The sequence below is a fragment of the Eubalaena glacialis genome, chromosome 7 (assembly GCF_028564815.1).
Source record: "Eubalaena glacialis isolate mEubGla1 chromosome 7, mEubGla1.1.hap2.+ XY, whole genome shotgun sequence".
NCBI classification, from domain to species: domain Eukaryota; kingdom Metazoa; phylum Chordata; class Mammalia; order Artiodactyla; family Balaenidae; genus Eubalaena; species Eubalaena glacialis.
Window position 1 is genome coordinate 101,695,944 of NC_083722.1, and position 5,551 is coordinate 101,701,494.

The 5,551-nt window shown below is 48.3% G+C and overlaps 1 long non-coding RNA gene across 3 annotated transcripts; it reads left to right on the forward strand.

Moving 5' to 3' along the window:
- On the forward strand, positions 1 to 4,890 carry LOC133094819 (uncharacterized). Of its 3 annotated transcripts, XR_009701511.1 has the most exons (4): positions 1 to 188; positions 461 to 560; positions 776 to 951; positions 1,212 to 1,428. It is a non-coding gene; the product is annotated as an uncharacterized LOC133094819 (long non-coding RNA). The 3 variants fall into 3 exon arrangements; XR_009701513.1 differs by lacking the exons at positions 776 to 951; positions 1,212 to 1,428 and adding an exon at positions 3,913 to 4,890; XR_009701512.1 differs by lacking the exons at positions 776 to 951; positions 1,212 to 1,428 and adding an exon at positions 3,754 to 3,829.
- The last annotated feature ends 661 nt before the right edge of the window (positions 4,891 to 5,551 follow it).

The window sequence follows — 5,551 nt, forward strand, 5'->3', positions numbered from 1 at the left end:
TTCTACTGCCTATGAGGTGTTCCCCAGGGGTCCTGGGAAGCCCAGGGGCTGGAATTCCTTTATGGGTCGGTAGTTCGAGTTGCTTCAATTAAGCCAGATGAAGGTCTCTCAGATGTATCCACCTGGTTTCTCCACCCACACAAGGGAGAGTAGAGGCCACAAAGGTTAAAGCTGCACCTCCTACGCAGGTGAGTGCAGGATGGCCCTGGGGGGAGGGGTGGACCCGACAAAATCCACGCTGTCAGGCCGTGGTGGGAGAGCAGCCCCGGGTACCTGGAGCTTGGGCCGCACTTGGCCCCTTACCAACTAGAGTGCTTTCCTGCAAGATAATGCTCCCTCAGGCCCCTTGAATTTTAAAGCAAGCACTGTTACCTTCTGCAAACCTGCCTCCCCCGAGCTCCATGCCAAGGGTCAGGTTTCACAGCTGTTCACTTAACCAGCCTTTCTGACTCACCTCCAGCTTCCCCGAGGTTCCTGAGGCCTTCCCTGCAAAGCTATGCTGAGTGGATTCTCCCAGGGTGATGGGGTAGGAGGGAGAGGCCATGACCATTAGTCAAGAGGTAAGGCTGGGGGTGGGGGGGGGGCGTGGGGGGGGGAGGTTTGGCCCTTGGTGGATTCTGGAGCAAATTCTTTCTCTCCGGAGGAAATACTAATCTCTCTGACTCTGAGGGCCTTGCTTAGAAACTTCTCTTTGCTTTTGTGATTAGTGAAGCTTAATCTCTCAATCGTTCATTCATCCAGGCCACGGGCATTTACTGATACCCTTTACTGACAGTCAGGTTCTGGGCTTTGGGGCTGGCTGCAGTGGTGCACAGAACATCATGCTCCTGCCCTCACGAAGAGGAGCATCTGAGGGAGACACAGGTACCGACCAGATCACAACACAAGCAGATACCAGCCATCCACAGCAAATACGAAGGAAGAATACACGAGGGCAGACAGCAGGGCCGGGTGAGGTCTGCGGTGTTCAGAGAAGGCTCGCCTGAGATGGGATGGATAAGGAGGATGTCTGGTTGGGTGGGAAGGGGGTGAAAAATGGTGTTTGTTATGGGTTATACCGTGTCCCCCCAAAGAGAGGTTCGGGTTCTAACATCCCAACACCTCAGAATGTGACCTAATTTGGAAACAGGGGTCTTCACAGAGGTAATCAAGTTAACATGAGGCCATGAGGGTGGGCCCTCATCCAATGTGACTGATGTCCTTATCAAAAGGGGACATTTGGACATGGAGACAGACATGACACAGGGAGGATGCCATGTGAAGATAATGGCAGAGGTCAGAGGAATACATTTACAGGCCAAGGAATCAAAGATGGCCAGCAAATCACCCGAAGCTGCGGGAGAGGCCTGGAACAGAAGGAACCAACACTGCTGAGACCTTGATCTCAGACTTCCAGCATCCAGAACTTGAGACCATAAATTTCTGTTGTTTAAGTCACCCAGTTTGTGGTCCTTTGTTACAGCAGCCCTAGCGAAGTGTGTTCCAGGCAGAGGAAATTCCAAGTGCAAAAGCTCTGAAGGTGGTGGTGGGGGCGGGTAGTGAGGCAGATTTGAGAAAGAAGTTACCCCTGGCTGGAATGCAGAGTCAGAAATTCCTTTATCTCTAATGAGAGGGAAGTGGATCAGTGTGGGTGCCTCCGGCGACGATAGGGATAGCAATAAAAATAATAACCACCTTGAAGATGTATGGCGTGTATGAGATAAGCCTGGAGAGGCAGGAAGTGACTGAGCTATGCAGAGGCTTCCTTGTAAGAATGAGGACTGGAGCCTTTAACCCTAAGAGAGAGAGAAAGCAATCAGAAATCGCAGGGCAGGTGACCTGGCATCTAGTTTGAGCTGTGTGACCTTGGGCAAATCGCTTTCTGTCTCTGTGCCTTAGTTCTGTGATCTCTTATCTGGGACATTCCATGACCATGTGACTAGCAGTGTGCTTAAGGTTGCCATCCTGTGTGTGATGGGCAAGGTGAGGGGGAAGAGAGAAGACTGAAAAGAGTATCCAATATCATTTTTGTTCTTGTGGAGCTTATAATCTACTTGGGGAAACGACATGCATTCAGGCCAGGGCACAATAAAAGTGCTAAGTGTGGTAAGAGGACAGCCTCAGACATTCTCAGGGGCTGAAGTGGAGGCTCCCTGACTGGGGTCCTGACAGCTGGGTAGGCCCCTAGTGTCTGTGTCTGTGCTGTGCAACTCCATCTCCCCTTGCTGCCCTCCACCCACTATAGCTGATTGATCCTGGGAAGAAACACATGACCCAAGGTGAGCCAATCAGAATCTTTCCCTGAGATTTTTTTTTTTTCATTTTTGGTTTGGATCTACGGAAGAAAATTCAGTTTCTCTCTAAGGAAACAGGATGCTCTTGTTGGCCATGTTTCCTGCCACATAGAGGGAGCTGGTTTGAGGGAATAGAGGTGACAGGCAGAGAGAGAAAAGAGAGAGAAGAGAGAAGATGGTAGAGACAGACAGCAAAAGAACACATGAGTGAGCCCCTTAGCTGTCCTGAGGCCTTGGCTGCACTTCTGCTTTTCCTTTGCATACACCAATTACCCCCAGAGTCATCACCCCACATTTCTATTTTTGCCTAAGCTGTTGGAGAGGAGTTTCTGCGGCTTACAATCATTAAGAGTTCTGACTCTCACTGGGTCTGCTGTGTAAACTGTTTGTTAATGAAGTGACAGAGACCCTGCACTTGGCCCTAGTGTGTGTTACCCTGTCAGGGACCAAGAAGCTGGCCCTGCCCTCCTAGGAAACTCTCACTGGGGTTGTGAGAGGCTGCCCTCCCTTTTACCCTATGCAAGGCATTTGGGGCTCCGCGATGCCTCCATAAGCTTTGCCTCATTTGTTTTTGCTCTGCAAACCCTAAAAGGCAAAAGTTACCACCCACTTCCCATCTTACCGTTGAGGAAACTGAGCCTCAGGGGAGGAGAAATAACTTTGTATGTGAGTGGTAGAGCCCTTTGTAAACCCTCTGGTCCTTAAGACAATGCACACAAGGCAAAAGTAACCCTGGGCAGTTCAAGCTCTGATCAGGGAAGGAATAATTGTCCTTCTTTCATGAATTTATCAGTAAACATTTTCCTGCAGGTAAAGAAGGGAAATTACCAAAGGTTGGTGTGGAGTCTAAAGTGAGAGTTCAGGAAGGCAGGCATTATCTTTTATCTCCACGAGCCCAGTAATAGTTATACACACAGCACTGTGAGATGTTTAATAAATGTTTGCTGAAAAAGGATAAGAATGGTATCTTATTTACTGAGTACTTACTATGTGCCAGGCACTGTTCTGAATGCTTTGTAGGTAGTCATTTAGCTAACCATCACCCAGGCTGATGAGGTCGGTACTATTATGCCCACTTTAGAGATGAGAAGACTGAGGCAGAGAGAAAAAGTGGGTAACTTGCTGAACTCACACAGGTAGTAATTGTCAGAGCGACCTCCAGCTACCCACTTCCCATGTACACTCTTAACCATTGGACTATACTGCCTGTTTCTGAATGAATGAATGAAAGCACACAACCTAGTTACAGACACACACATATACATGTGTTTAAGGAGAGCTTGCAGTGGAGCAGAGTAGATGGGGAGGAGAGCCATGCAGTAGTGAGGCTGGGAGAAATTTAAGCTCCAGAAAATTTCCAAATAAGTGGGTTGTGAATGAGCCTTAAAGATGGGTAGGACTTTTGAATGCCAAAAGAAAGATATGGACACTTAGATCTGGAATCTCCTTATTCTCAAATTCACGTAATAATTGTTTTTAGGACTTGAGAGCTTTCTCTGTGCCCAGCACCCTACCTACTTCATCTTCTGCATCTTCCCACCCCCTCGGTGTCAGAGGCCTCCCTATTCACTCTTCTGAACTGCTCCCTCACCCTTGCAGTCCAGAGGAAGGTCAGACTCATTGGTCATTCTTTTCAAAGCCACAGAATCTTCCCTTGATAATCACCGAAGTTGCTAAACCAAAAATTGACCTACACTTATGGCGTCTACGGGCCCAAAGAGTTAAGACCAGAAAGACCCAGAACTCTGGCCTGTGAGTGGGCGAAGACCCAGACTTGGACTAGATCCATCGATGAGGGTTGAAGGGCTTCAGTGGGGATGGCAGAGCCCGGGGTGGTCACTTTATCTGCAGCTGTCTTTGCTGGAGGACTAGATTTCACTCCCTATCTCTGCTGGAGATCTCTCGAGCACCCATTGCACCCTGGTGCGGAACGGCCTGCTTGTGAGCTTTGAGGCCCAGCCAACCACGAGACAAGAAAAGACACAGCCCAACTTCAAAGGGCTGCAGAAGACCAGGGCAGTCGAGCAGAGCCTGGTGACCCCACAGTGAATCTGGCTGCATCAGGATCAAACCAGCGTAAGGCAGGATGGGGCCCTGCCCTGCAGGCTTGAGGGGCACCTAAAATGTCAATGGAGATTTGATAGGAATTTTCCATGCAGCCTCATCTTTCAGAACAACCTCTGGGGTTTTTTGGAGGAGTCCAAGGGATAAAAGTCCTTTTGGAGAAAAACAGCCCTTAAAAAATGCACCCTCAAAAACAGACACATGGGCCTTCCCTGGTGGCGCAGTGGTTACGAATCTGCCTGTCAATGCAGGGGACACGGGTTCGAGCCCTGGTCCAGGAAGATCCCACATGCCGCGGAGCAACTAAGCCTGTGCGCCACAACTACTGAGCCTGCGCTCTAGAGCCCGCGAGCCACAACTACTGAGCCCGCGTGCCACAACTACTGAAGGCTGTGCGCCTAGAGCCCATGCTCCACAATAAGAGAAGCCACTGCAATGAGAAGCCTGCACACCGCGACGAAGAGTAGCCCCCACTCACCACAACTAGAGAAAGCCCGCGCGCAGCAACGAAGACCCAACACAGCCAAAACAAACAAAAAAAACAAAACAGACACATGTGCTTTGTTGTGCACCTGAAACTATCACAACATTGTTAATTGGCTATACTCCAATATAAAATAAAAAGTTAAAAAAAAACCAGACCCATAGACGCAGAGAACAAACAGGTGGTTTCCAGAAGGGAGGGGTTCGGGGGTGGGGGAAATAGGTGAAGGGGATTAAGAGGTAAAACCTCCAGTTATATAATGAATAAGTCATGGGGATATAATATACAGCATAAGAAATATGGTCAATAATATTGTAATAACTTTGTATGAGGACAGATGGTTACTAGACCACTCGTGGTGATCATTTCATGAAGTATGCAAATATCAAATCATTATGTAAAATACCTGAAACTAACAAGCTATTGTACGTCAACTACATTTCAGTTTTTAAAAACTGTTTTAAATATTTTTTAAAAATGCACCCTCACTCTTAGACACACGAGAACTTTTATAACTTTGGAGCATTTTCTTTGCTCCTTAAGCTACGCTAAGAACTTTATTTGCACAACCTCACTTAATCCTCAGGACACCTGGATGTAGAGACGATGACACGCCTTAGTGTAAGCAGTGGGGAAACTGAGGTTCACAGGCATCTTCCAGGTCATATAGCTAGTAAGTGGCAGAGCCAGGAGTCAAACTCAGCTCTGACTTCAAATTCCTTGCTCTTAA